This window comes from Chrysochloris asiatica, unplaced genomic scaffold (assembly GCF_000296735.1).
Source record: "Chrysochloris asiatica unplaced genomic scaffold, ChrAsi1.0 scaffold00219, whole genome shotgun sequence".
NCBI classification, from domain to species: Eukaryota; Metazoa; Chordata; class Mammalia; order Afrosoricida; family Chrysochloridae; genus Chrysochloris; species Chrysochloris asiatica.
The window spans coordinates 121,772-136,942 of NW_006408737.1; positions in this window are offsets into that span (position 1 = coordinate 121,772).

Consider the following 15,171-nt stretch of genomic DNA (forward strand, 5'->3'; position numbering starts at 1 on the left):
TCCTCCAAAATAATTCTTAGAAACACAAGAATCTTCCATAGCCATTAGATTTTCTCTCTAAACTGTTTTCAAATATGATTACTAATACATGATTTTGTTAAGTGGCTCTGAAATATGTCATCAATTAATTAAAAATAAACTCAAAATTAATCAAGAATTAAGGGGTCTCTGATGCCCCCAAATTAATTTTTCAGAAAGTATGATGGGATCTTCTTGTGACAACCTAGTAATTGGGGGGGGGGGGGGGGTTGGGAAATCAGATACTTACAATTTCTCTTAATTTATCCCAGAAAGCTTTTCTGGAGAAAAGAGCTACAAATTGCAGTCCTAAGCACTTGAGGGTAGACAATAGGCTATGATTAGAAAGAAAGATACTAACAGGATAAAGGAATTGAGAGAGTAAGAAAAGGTATGGAACAAACCTTGGCAGTAGGAGAGGAAAAGAAACTTGCACAGGAAATGAACAAGAAGGGAATAAACAAAGTAATTAATATGGAGGGAGAATAGAAAACTGTGTATTAGACCTTAAGCTCCTTGAAACAATGTAGAATAATTCTTCAATTTTATACCCAAGCGCCTACCAAAGTTCATAACGTAGAACAGACACACCATAACTGTTTGCTGAAATGACTTGAACTCTTCTGTATTTATTCATAATTCAAAATGTATGGCTGGACATGGAACCCGGTGATGGCCCTGTGGTTCAGAAGGGACAGGGAGAATGAAGTCACTGGAGTTATGGCAAAAAGGAAGGTTGTCAGTATCCCCCCAGAGAGGAGGACATTGGGGTGGGGGTGGGGGGTCATTCAGGGGCTCTCAACAAACAGGAAGGTAAGGTGGGAAGATTTAAAGACAGCAACAGCACAACCTGATCAGAGAAAGAGCTGCATTTGGGATTTTAGTATATTGGGAAGATGGTAGTAAATGGAGCTGTTGGTGGACCATTCTAGGCAAGGGACCACTACAATAAAAAGAAATACTACTAAACAAGATAAGGAAGATGTGCAGGTTCCAACACTTAAATGGGGAATTGCATTTTCAATCAAAAGCCACAGCCATTTCTTGCATATTTTTATCAAACTATTTTCATGTTGCTCTAGTTTAGGAAGGGGAAGACCCAGTAAGTGTATATCATATGTTTCAATGCATGTCTCTCAGACAGTGAATTACACTCATGTTTGTAAAGGAAAATGCTCTAAAGCATGTTAGAATAATATTCTTCACCCCAATTCTTCTGCTTTTTTCAGAGAACATTGAAGAAAATACGTCAGTGAATCTCTCCATAGTTCCTATCCAGCTGTTGAATTTATGCACTTTTTTATGCATGCTTGATTCCCCTGCAAAATGATGCAAGAACAAAATTAGAATACTGTGCTTATAAATTATGAGGCAAATAAATCCATGTTTCCCTATATTTTCAATGAGTTCGGAATGAAGAAGGGTCTGAACCAGCTAAATGATGAGTTCATATTTTCTACTAGAACATCTTTGTCTTGAAAATCATTTTCTCAATCTGGCCTTATAAAGTAAGAAAAAGCCTCAAGAGCAAAATTCTCCAGTCAATTACTAATATTGAAAAAACAAAACAAAACAAAAAAAACCACACATATAGAGTACAACATGCTCATACATACATAATTGTGGTGCAGTGAATTATTAAAATAATAATAGTTAAGCCATAAGAAAAATGTGGTTACATACATTTGTTCACTTATACAGTGAGACTATTTCATTCAATACATATGATATGTGTACTCATTTCTTCAGTGAAACATAGGGCAATTTTGCCTTTACTGAATTTTGAGAGTGTAACGTTTTATGGAGAGTGAAAATAACACTATTCTCATGTGTAAATAAGACATCAGTTCATTTTCCTCATGATAACCATACAGAGGAATGTGATTTGTTGTTATTCATGTCATTGACATTGTCATTAACACTTCTAATATATAGCTGAAACAGATGGCATACGCATACACAGAAAAATGCATACAAATTTGCACATACAGTACAGAAGTTCTCAATGAACTTTTTAAATGAGCTGCTCATTTAATGCTCTTATGAATCTGTCATGCTTAGAAACATTCCAAAGGGATGTTTTTTTTTTAATAATGTTGATCATTAAAAGGAAATATGAGAGAGTAAGTACTATCATTTTCCATTTTCTTTCATATTATTTAATATATAATCCTTTAAGGGACTTATGCATTTTAAAATCTCAAATATGTGCATGGGATGTGTAGTTTTAGCATGTGCTGAGGAGGGAGGGGGAAAGGAAAGTGTTAATGCTGTGCTTAAGGTGACTCCTGCCTGCATTTAAGTGGTGCATCCACCAGAGAGATAAGGGAAAGGAGATGATGTCAGAACTTAGGGAGTTTAGGCTCCTGGGAAGGGGACAGATTTAGCCTAGTCTTTCCAGCCAGCTTGCTGCAAAAACAAACATTTTATAAACAACTAGAACTTCCATCTCTAGAAAGATAAAACAAATAGAAGCAAAAAGATCATCTTTATTCTTTTTGGTAATCAAGTTAAGTCTCACTTAAGCTTATGAAGTGACTAATCTGATTCTGACAGAGCCAGTTTCCAGAAGGTTCTACTACTTGGGGCTTGAGAGGAAATATTCTGTTTATTTCCACAGATTTACTTTCTTAGCTTATGCATGTTGACCACTCTGACACCTGACTACCTACCAACCTGTAGCTTTGGTCCACTGTTTACAGGTGGCCCTGGTTACAGACCAGGAGGTAGAGAAGCAGAGATATGCTATGCCTTGGAGATCCAGAGGCACTTTCCAGCCCATACTGGGTGCTGCATGGTCACAGGTTTTTCACACTTGTGCAAGAGTAGAGAGGGCTCCTAGAGCTATGGCTGGGGTCCTCACTGAAGGTTTTGTGTCCATTTTCATTATTTATCATTCCTCTTAGAAAGAACCACTTCTGACCCTCCTTCCTCTATGATCTCCTCTTCTATCTGAAAGCAATTATCATAAGTAGTAAGTTCACCTATCTTATCCTGTCCTTTAGCCAAACTAGCAAGTGGCTCATAGAAATCTTTCAGATAGGGTTTAAGTTTATTACAACGATAATTATAATAGAGCAGCAAATTAAAAGGAAAATTTGACTAATGTTATTTGTATTAGGCAGAGACAGTCATTTTCATAAAGAAATGTGGAAATATCTTTCATAAATGTTGGTATAAAATAACAATCTTGTGGACATTGGAATCCTTGGGTGACACTGTAGGATAAGCACTGGACTTCTAACCACAAGATCGGCAGTTCAAACTCAACCAGTTGCTCCTCAGAAACTCTATACAGGGTTGCTATGAGTCGGAGCTCACTCAACAACTCTTAACAGCAACATGGACATTAGTCTAAGAGTACAATTCTCTGCACCAACGTAATTAAGTAGTTAAAACACTTTCTGCCCAGATTTTATTACCTGGTCTGTTTATATTTCCCTGTGCATTAAATTGTTAAGTTCATCAAAAGAAGACAGTACCTGTGTGATCATTTTGCAAAACCTATAACGGACTCCTGGTAATGTCGATAAAAGCACACTTAGCAACTATGTAATAGAGTACATTAGCAGACGCCTGTACCCTAAGCAAACAAAATAAATCATATTGGGTCTGATAAACTTAATGGTCTGAAGTGAAGACTTCTCTTAAAAAAAAAAAAAAAAAAAAAAAGGCGTAGCCTCAAAAAGCAGGGTCTCGAAGCTGTGGAAGCGCCGATGGTATAGCAGACAGAGGACTGAACAAGGAAACTCAATCTGAGTCCTAGATCTGCTCGGAACTATGACCTCAGTCAAGTGGCTTGAGCCATACAGACAATATTGCCTAGGGCTGCTATCAGGATAAAATAGCATAGGATATGTCAAAGTACATTTTAAATATTATTAAAGTATATATAACTTTTCTTAATAGTAATTGGATTTTACCACTTCTGACTGGTGTGGTACTGCAAGATAAAGCACTGGGCCACAAGGTCAGCAGTTCATACCCACCAGATGCTCCTCAGAAACCCTATACAGGGTCTCTGTGGGTTGGAACCAACTTGACAGCACTTAACAATAACAACAACAGCAACATTTTCTGACTAGTGTTAAACTCTCAGAATATTTTATTTTCTAAAGATACTATTTGGAAAATCTTTCCCTGAAAAAGATTTTAAACATATTCATGACAAGATATAAAAATTACATATGTTTCCCAAAAATGGATTTTCTTCATTTTAGTATCTGGTTTACTAGAAAATTAGTACAGCTCCTCTCAAATGCACAGAGGTCCATTCCCAATGTCTGTTGGCACATTAATGTTAGGACACACTGTTCCCTGGAAACAAAGTTGCTCACAAAAGACCCCAAAGACTTCTTAATTAATTCCCACTGCCATCGAGTCGATTCTGACTCATAGTGACCCTCTGGCACAGCATAGAACTGCTCCTTAGGGTTTCTGAGATTGTAAATCTTTAAGGGAATAAATAACCTCATCTTTCACCTGTGCAGCAGCTGGTGGGTTTGAATCACAACTTTGTGGTCAGCAGCCCAACACTTAACCCATTATACCACTCCTATTTAACTCATTAAAGGAGCTCTGGTCGTGTAGTGGTTACGAATCAGGCTGCGAACCGCAAGGTCAGCACTTCGAAACTACCAGCTGTTCTGCAGGAGAAAGATGAGGTTTTCTGCTCCGGTAAAGATTTACAGCCTCGGTCGCTATGAGTCGGAACCAACTCCACGGCACATAACCACCAACCACCATTTAACTTATTGCTGTTGCTGTCGAGTGTCGTTGAGTCCATTCTGACTGTTAGCAACCCAGTATAGGGTTTCCAAGGAGCAGTTAGTGATTTGGAATCACCAACCTTGCCGTTTGAACTGACCTTGCCATTCAGTGCATTAGCCTGCAGTGCCACACAGTAAGTCCATAAGACATTTTCACTGATAGATCATTTCTTTGACCCTGAAATATACAACAAAGGTCTGAAGTTCCAGAGTGGGCCACCAAGAGCTGCTTTACTTCTTATAGCTCCCAGGGTAATGATTGTACTGAGCATCTGTTGGCCTCACTGTGGCCCGTAAAAGAGCCCCTAGGGGTGAGTGCTGGAATAGAAGTCAGGGTGCTTTGTGGGGTTGTAGCAGGTAGAAGGATCACTCCTTGATCTCTGTGTAGGACTAACAATAACTCTGGGGAACTCCAAGGAAAAGGCACAATGGGATGGAAGTTCTGCAGAAGCCCTAACTGTCTTTTACTTCCAGTGCTTTCTACCTCCTCCCATTAGGGCTGCAAGGATGCTAACTCCACCTTCTCTCTGAGATAAGAGTGAAGTTCCAAGGCTGGAGACAAGGGAGGAAATAAGGTAGGAAAGAGAATTGTTGTTGTTAAGTGCCTGTTAAGTCAATTCTAACTCAAAGCGACCCTGTAGAGGATTCCCAAGGAGTGGCTGGAGGGTTTCAACAGTGAACCTAGTGGTCCTAGTCTAGTGCTTATACTATAGTGTCATGCCAGCATCAAATATGCCATACTAAGACTCCATGGAGTTGCTGGCTACCCCTTTACTTCTATGAGAAAAGAGCGAAAAATCTTTCAAATGTTGGTGAACCATCTAGAAAGTGAAAAGTACTGTCTATTGAATATATTCTAGGATATTTCCTCCTTTAGTTGTCCCCTCTCTCATTTTTCAGTTTCTATATTGTCCTTGCAACTTTAAAGAATGCCCAGAATTCTTTACTCATTAACAAAAATAGAAGTTCAAAATTACACACCCACAACTCTGCTGTTCCCTTAAATTACTCACGTTAACTGTTCTTTTTACCACTCACTTCTCAATAGTATACTGGTGGTGGTGGTGGTGGTTGTGTGCTGTTGAGTCTGAGGCTGTAAATCTTTATGGGAGAAGAAAGCCTCATCTTTCTCCCACGGAGTAGCTGGTAGATTTGAACTGCTGAGTTTGCGGTTAGCAGCCCAACTCATAACCATTCACTACCAGGTTTCCTTCAAAAGTATACTTTACACTGTTTTTACCTGTGTGCTTTTCTCCACCTCAGTTCCTTGCATTTTCCATTCCCCAACTCTATAGAAACTGTGCCCTGGGAGACCGTCAAAGATTTTCTGGATTTTTTGTTGTTTTTTTTCAAATAATGTGCTTTTGTGCTTTTGACATTGTTTCCAGAACTTCCACCTTTAAACCTCCCTGTCCCCTAGCCCCTGTGACACTGTGTTTCCAAATCATCCTTTCACATCATTGTCTGACTTTTTTCTTTCCCATTTCCTATCTCAGATGTTTACAGAGTTCCTTCTTTCCCCGCCCTCCTTTCCTTTTCTTTTTTCTCCTTTAATTCTCTCTACCTTGTTGCAGACAGCATCAGATGTAACTCTCATAGAATCCAGCTGTCCAATAAGTGACTTTGGCTTAAATTTGTCAACCTCTCTGAACACTAGTTGTCTTCTATTAAACCATGGTGGAAATCACTTTAAAAGTTGTTTTGTGGACTAAAAAACAAAATGAGAATGGGAATGTGTAGCATGACTGTTCACTGAATCTTGGTTTAATCTGCTTTCTCACTCTTACTCTTTGTTGCTCTCTCTCTCTCTCACACACACATATATGCACACATCACCACCTAGATACTCGGTCAGGACCACAAACTCAAAATCTTACTGATCATGTGGATTATCATCTGCTTTCCGCATTTTTGTACAGACACCTTCCCTCCAGTCACCTGGTTCACAACAGTATACTTACTTGTGACCTCTCTTCATGACTCTCACATTTCAAAAAGGAACCAAGATTTATCCTCCGTGCATTAATACCAAATGTCTGGCATTACTCCCCTTGCCTTCCATTCCTGTTACTTACCTTGCACCTGGAGCTCCCTGCTGTCTCTGCTTCTAATCCTCCTACCTTAAAGATCCCCAGTGGATTCAAATATATATGAGTATGATGTATGATAAAGCTAGTATTTTATCACAATAGTGAGGAAAGGATGGATTTATCAATATATTAGAACAAATGCAAATCCTTACCAAAATCATTTCTCTCATACTTTACATCAAAATTTATTCAAAACTGATTAAAACTTAATGTAATAAATGAAACCTTAAAATTGCTTTAATAAAATATAGCTGAGTATTTGGTAGTCCTTGATTCAGAAAAGATTTTCCAAAGGAAAAAAAAAAAAAGAAAAAAGAATTAAAGCCAGGGATTGTAAATAAAAATTATTTACAGATTTGATGAAATTAAAAATTCTACTACAAGTATCAATAAACACAAACATATGGAAAAACTCACCATGTATATGGCAGAATTAGTATGGACAAAGAAGAAGATTTTAAAATCAATAGAAAAATAGATACAAGATATAAGTAGAAAACTCACAAAATAAATGTAAATAGCATGTAAGTCTTCAAAAGCTGGCTAGTTTCATAAGTAATCAAAGACATATATGTTAATACAATTATTATTTTTCACCTACAAGTTTGCAAAAATTTAAAAGAATATTAATAATGATTCTTTGGTGATTATGTTAGGAAAGAGGCGTGCTTACCTACTGCTATTGAGTATATAAACTGTTATAAAATTTCCAGACAGAAATTTGACAATCACCAAAAATTTTTTAATGTTATCTAGCCTTTGATCCAGCAATTCTCTTTACAGGAAATTAGTTGATGAAATTACTTCAACAAGTACACAAATTCTAAGTACTTAGGACTTTGATGAGATAATATTTATAACAGTAAACTATCAGTACTGATACAATCATACATTAATAAATTGATCAAATAAATAAAATAATATATAATGCATTAATTCAATGATGATGTAGATATAGTTTATTATCATTAAAATGCTCATGATACACATGAAAATGGTTCTAAATTATGCATATGATATCATTTTTTTAAGTATTATATATGTGCAATATATAGAAATGTACAGACTGCTGGTAGGTTGGTATGGATAATTTCTCAGTGATAGGATCCCCAATGCTTTTGATTTTATTTAGAAATAAGCAAAAAATTAAGAAGTGGATCCTATTCAGGAAGCACTTATAAATCCTCAATCAAGATTCTACTCTATATTATTGAATTCAATACCTTTTTAGTGCCCAGTTCAAAGCCTAGAAGGAGGGAGCCAAGTTCAAAGTATGCTTTTAAATGAGTGTGTAATGATAGTAGGAAAAGAGGGAAAGGACTAGATTTTGAAGGAGTCAGAGATGATTTTGGAGTTCAGATTTGTCTGTCTAAAGGCCACTGGTCAAAAAGGAAGTTGGTTTAGCAGAACTGCCGGGGTTTTAGAGCCTTGAATATAGCAATCACTCAATATATTTTTTAATGGCTAAATGTGATTTGATATGACTCTCATTAGAGTCAGTAGATCCTAATAGCGGATATTTAATACAATAAAGAAAACATTGAAATAGGAGTCATAAAAGCTGTTTCACCTACCAACTAGCTATTTCTGGGACAGTCATTTCACCTTTTCCACTAATAATCCTCCCATTCAGCAACAGGTTTTCAGAGACGTCTTCCCTCTCTTCTAATCTTCAAGAAACAGAAGCTGACTCCTCTAGTTGTCACTTGTCTGGTTGTCGGAATTCAGATGGTACCTAGGAGTTTCACATATCTCTGTTCCTCTTGTATATGTTTTGCCACTGCCATATTTAGTTGCCTTATCATAGTTTGGATTTAATTAACATAAAACACCTAAGAGCCTGCTCAGAATATCCCAAGGTATCAGCCCAAATGGATCTTTATCCCTGCACGTAGTTTGCACTGGGCTTCACTACCCTTCAGGCAGTTTACATAAATGTACCGCTCACTTCCTCATCACAATAGCTGATGCTGTTGTGATTTACCATAATACACAGGTGAGCATTACTGTAGCCTGGATCACACAGTATGCAAATGCTACAGACCAGATTCAAACTTGGGGTGGAGACTGGTAAGACAGTGCTCATCTACACTTACAAAGGTGTAGCCGCTGTAGCAAGTCTGAAGCCATCAGGAGAGGGTTTACAGTCTTCTTCACTAAGGTTTTCAATTTCATTTAAAAGACAATGAGAAATAGAGTGACCTGGGGGGTTTATTGTGGAGTTTGGGCTGGCCCTTTGATCCGCCATGCATGTTGAAATGATGGGGCTGGGTTCAGGCTCTGAGTCACCTGTCAGGAGCACTGTGGTGGGCTGTGGCCTATTGTTGCTGTGCCCATTGGGACTGCATTTATTCCCCCACTGCTTTCAGCATGGGAAAGCCCAGCACCAGGCTCTGGGCTGCACAGGACTGCTGCGGATGAGGCTGGCCTGGGAGACAGACTGTTCTCAGCAGTTTGTCTAGCCCAGCCAAGCTTTCGCTCCGTCTACTATCTGCACCAGAAACCTAGCTTGTTTTTCTTCAAAGTATTCTCAGGTACATAAATAGGAGCGGGCTTCAAAAAGTTTGTGGAACATTTTCATTATCTTTTCATTCTATTTTTCCTTGAACCTTTTGAAGCCTCCTTGTATAAAGAACTGAATAAAGCACATCTGTCAACTCTTACGGGCTTTACGTATTCTTTCTCATAGAACCGACATTTGAGGCTCTATGGGAACAGGCTCTTGTCTTGTGGGCCATTCTGGTATATCGTTCATATCAGAGTGAGTGTCTAAGCCCTACAATTCCATTTACTTCCATATTCTCTATGTTCTTAAGCTACAGGATCAAATTACCGGCATAATTCAAAAAGCACTAGAGTGGACCCAATTTTTTTGACAATTTAAATCCTGTTTGAACCTCTGTTTTGTAGTGAAAACCAATTTTTTGAGAGGTGATATATGAGGACCTAATAATTGCTAAAATTCTAGAATAAGAATAAAAGAAAAGAAAGGAACAACCTCTCAAACAACCTCTGTAAACTTTTACTCGATTTTTAGGTAAAGGAGCGACAAATAATTCATAAACACCTACAATATCTATAATGACTAAGAAAAATATTTTGTCCTTAGAGCTATTTAAAAAATAATATTCCAAGTTATGATACCTTAAAGTAAACTGAAGAATTCAAGTATATTATGATAAAATGCTGCTTTAAAAATAAGGTTTTTTTCCCTGAACTTTTGAGTTGAACCAGATTGTCAGTTATGTCACACAAATCTAATGAATTCAAGTGTAACTTTTTAAGTTTCCTGAAGTTAAATATAATGCCTATGAGTTATAATTTAAATACAATTAATATACATATACTTATTTGAAGCATTAGAGATAGAAGCCACTTACTTGCATGTCCTTGCTATCTTGAATGTCTTGTTACCAGGTTCATGTCGTGGTATAAATGGGGGAGTCTGTTGAGTCTGAGTTTTAAATAACTTGAGAAAATGGGTTCTTAGAACTTTCCCTTGGGGTTTTCTACTAATCCTATTATTGAGAAAATTATGAGGATATTATTAGGAAAGTTACAACACTAGAAACCCCTTGAAAAACATGCGGTCACAATGCAGCCATGTTTTCTAGCCTTTGTAAAGACAACATAAAACACATGTTATGTTCACTTTCAGTAGTTTTATTTTCATACCTTCCTTAGTCATAAAAGTAGTGTTAGCCTGAAACTACAGGCCTTGTGGAAATAATGCAAAAGTAAGACGGACCAAAAAGAAACTGACCACCTCTCTCCACCTATGTTGGGCTTACCACCTACGTTGAAAGCAGCTTTATGTGTGTGTGTATGCGCCTGTTGCCCCCACTGGACTGTAAGTTCATTGAGGACAGGAAATATGTCTTAATCATGTTCCTTTTGTTGTCTTCATTTTCATATAGGATGGTCCTGACCCTTAAGACACAATGTGCCTTTGATAAAGATAATGAGTGGGCAAAGGAAGCAGGAAGGTCGGAGGGACAGAAGCAACAGATAACAGTGCCGTCTGAGCACTGTCCATGGGACAGAGGGTTTTGTGGATCCAATCTAAATGTATGGTTATACAGGTTGTGGTCATGGGTGCACCAAGACACCTGCTGCCACTTCATGCAATGTCACAGCAGAGCTCACCTGTTCTGATTCCAGGCTCACTGATGAAGAGCTGGGGTTCCCAGTTCACTTAAACTTAGGTTTCTATGTTTTCTTGTAATTGAGTAAAGTGGCAACTGATTGTATCGATAAGTCACTTGTGAGTTTAGCTTTGTTAGGGTGACTCAGGATCCCTGAATCAAACCAATTCTGAAGTAAAGTCACAGAATTTCTATGTATGAAGGTCCAAAGATCTTAGTGAATTCACAAGGTGGCCCCCTTGGGTGATACACTTACCTCTTCATTCTGTTTTTGTGCTTCCTCCACCCCAGAGCGCGTGCTGAGTGGATATGGCTGAATTAGACATGATGCCTCTCTGCAAGCATCTCACAGTTTAGCAGGCAAGACAACGGAGAAATATGTCCTGTGTGTTATAAGATCATACAGGTTTCTGCAGGTGCAAAAGAAAAGAACTGTTGATTGTTCTTGGTACAGGGGAAGAATCATATTCATTTTGAAAGTAAGGTATGTTTGCTAAAAACCTCCTCTAGGAATGAAGTAGGTTTATTAGAAAGCAGATGGGAGTACATACTGAAACCTAAAGAAACATCAAGGGCCACTGAAACATCTGGAAAACTTGAGGTTGACTGACCCTGTTTGTTAAATGTTTTTTATAGGAGTGACTCATCGAAGGTCAGTGTATTAAATAACCTCAGAAAATGTTTAGAAAGTTCATGCATAGTAAATATACTTTGAGAGGTCTCCATTATGTTTTGAAGCTCTTTTTATTAAGTTAATAATGTCTACAGTTCAAATTCCTCATAACTCCTCTACAGGGTGGCTATGAGTTTAACCTAATTTATGTCACTTAACAACAACAACAGCAACAGAATGAGAATATAGGATTCTTTATCCTAAAACAATAGGCCTTCCCCTTGACTGGAGTGAAGACCCCACAACCTGTACATCTAGGGCCAGCAGTCAGCAGACCATGGACCTGAATAAGGATTAGGATCTCACAATGGTTTTTGAACCTGGAGCTTTACTGCCTGTGTTCAAATCCTGACTCCACCTTTATCTAAACTCACTGTTTCAACTCCATACAGTGGGGTTGGGTCAACAATAGTCCCTACTATAATGTTGTTGTTGTTAAGTGCCATTAGGTCAATTTCAACCCACAGAGACCCTGTGTAGGGTTTCCAAGCAGCCACCGGTGAGCTTGAACCATCGACCTCGCAGTTCAAATGACTTTGCAGTCTGACGCATTAGCACACAGCACCACACCAGGACTCCTCCCTACTATAAAAATCCTTACTATATAAGTTTATTGAAAGGAGCTCTCGTAGTGTAGTGGTTATGAATCGGGCTGCAAACCCTAAGGTCAGCAGTTCAAAACTACCAGCTATTCCATGGGAGAAAGATGATGCTTTCTGTTCCCATAAAGATCTACAGCCTTGAAAGCCCTGTACAGGGTTGCTATAAGTCAGAACTGACTCCATGGCACATAGCCACCACCATCACCATATAAGTTTATTGAAAACAGAAAGAGAGAAATGTGTGTAAAGCACTTAGAACAATGCCAGACCCTCAGTTAGTGCTAACTCCCTACACAGGATGGCTGCTTGCCTCTGTGATCCTGCAGATTACAGAACAAGAAATCATGTGTGTCAATGCACAGACTTCCTTCTTCCCCACCCATGGGGGTTCTTGACAGTCAGAAAATGAATGATGAAAATAATAACATGGAAAAGAATTATGAAAAGATAATTGAACAAATAAAGAAAAAGGAAACTGAAAGAGACAGAGAACAAACTAAGATCAAAGGTAAAGGAGAAAAATGAACCCAGACCTACTCTGAGTGGGGCTAACAGTGACAGATAAGGAGTTGTGTGGTCAACTACACTAAAGCAGTAGCTCAGGATTCACTGTGTACGGTCACTTCTGTTAGTCTCAATTCATTTATCTATATCTCTCATAGTTTGATTTCATATTACAATAATCATATGCAACAGGAAAACCTTGAAAATATCAGAAAGTATTTTTAAATGATATAAATTACTTAGAATCACTTCAGCTCAGAAGAAATCATTACAAATAATATTAGGATAATTCCTTCTGTTTTTGTTTATGTTCTTCGAAAATGTGTGTGTTGTTATTGTCACTAGATACTGGTGAGTCCATTATTGACTCACATCAACCCTAGGTAATAAAGTAGAATTGTCTCAGAAGGGTTTTCTATATTGTAGTCATGTTGTTGTTGTTGTTGTTGTTATGTACCGTTGAGTCGGTTCCGACCCATAGCAACCCTGAACAGGGTTTCCGAGGCTGTAAATCTTTACGGGAGCAGAAAGCCTCATCTTTCTCCCGCGGAGCAGCTGGTAGTTTTGAATTGCTGACTTTACGGTTTGCAGCCCGATTTGTAACCACTACACTACCAGAGCTCCTTGGGAGCAAATTGCCAGGTCTTTTTCCCGCGGAACCACTGAGTGGGTTCAGATGGCCAACCTTTCAGTTGGCAGACTAACACTGGTAATTCCACCACCAGGGCACCTTAAAAATGTGGCTATAACATAAACAAAATTTTATTTTATTTTCCAGTATAACATCAGAAGAATCTCACCGAAAAGATTCTCACCAGATTTGAAGGACAAGTTTGGGACAGCATCTCATAGTCCACGTTCTCTGAGTCATCTGCAGACACTGACATGCAACGGAGCAGTTTTGCCCAAGTTCAGTGTTTTGTGGTGTGCTCCAGGGTGAACACAGCATGGGTTTGTTAATTAATTTATTTAATCTATTTCTTTATTCTTAAAGTACATTGAGGAATACAGGGAGAAGTAGCAGTGCTAAACTCTGGAGAGGAAGTAAGTTATATCAAACCCCAAGGATAGGTTACATAATATGTAAGTTTAGAAACTCTTTGCATCCTGCTATATTACTTGATGTGCTATAATCTCTTGTGAGCATTATAACACATCATTAAAAATTCTACAGAACTCTACAATCTCTCCAATATAGGGTTATTTTAAGTTTCACATAGGTAATCCCTCCTTGTAGCTTACTTGGATCATTTCCATCTTTTCGTTATTAATAACATTTGGGGGTATAGCTCTTCATCTGTGGTTCTCATTATTATCCATATTTTGGACTCCTAGGAACAAAATTCCTAGATCAAAAAGTATAGCTATTTTATAAGGATATTTCATACATACTGACATCACTTTCCAAAAAAAGATATAACAATTTGCCTTTCAAACCAAACAGTCTGACAGTGCCCCTCAGACCTCTAGAACTATCATTTGCCTTAATAGTAGTCAATTTGACAGATTTAAAATGTTATCTCATCACTTTGTGAAATGGCATCGCTAGTCAGACCGAACATTTTCAAAAGTTTGGGTAATGATTTTCAACCGTTAATGCATTCTACTGCTAATGCAAGATTGGAGATTTGAGTCTACTCTAAGGCACCTCAGAAGAAGCTACTAAAGATCTGCTTCTGAAAAACCAGTCATTGAAAGCATAGGTTTACTCTGACACACATGGGATCATCATGAGCCAGAGTCAATTGAATGGCAACTAGAGTTGCATATTTTCATCTATGCCTGTCCTACATTTCAGTTTTAGTGTCTCTCTTGGAGATTTGTCTAACAGCCAGGTTCTGGAAGGAGAAGGAACACACAAAAGAGTGCCTGGAGAGAGCTGAATGAAGGAACTATATTGCATCAGTAAGAAAAAGGCCAGGAAAAGTGCACCATAGAATTTTTTCCATCACAACGATGCACCTGCTCATTCTTCAAGAGTTGCAAGTGTTATCCCCTGAAAATTTCATTGGGAAATCTTACCCTATCCATCTTGTAGTCCTGATCGTGCTCCTTCAGACTTCTTTTTGTTCTGGAAACTTAACATTGAAAAGGGACACAATTTGAGTCCTTCCAAGATGCCAAAACTGCATGTTTTGAGATGGTATAAATCGAAGAGCACAGACTTCTTCAGGGAAGGGTTACAGTGAGGGAAATATTGCCTTCAGAAGTGTATAGACCTAGATGGAGGGCACATTGAGATACATTAACTTCAGATGTGGATATTTTTGTTTAAGAAAAGTTTCTAGGACATTATAGCAATACGTTTTGACTTACCCTCGTATAATTCATATACATAATTACAGGCAAGATATCCTTGACCTATCCCTT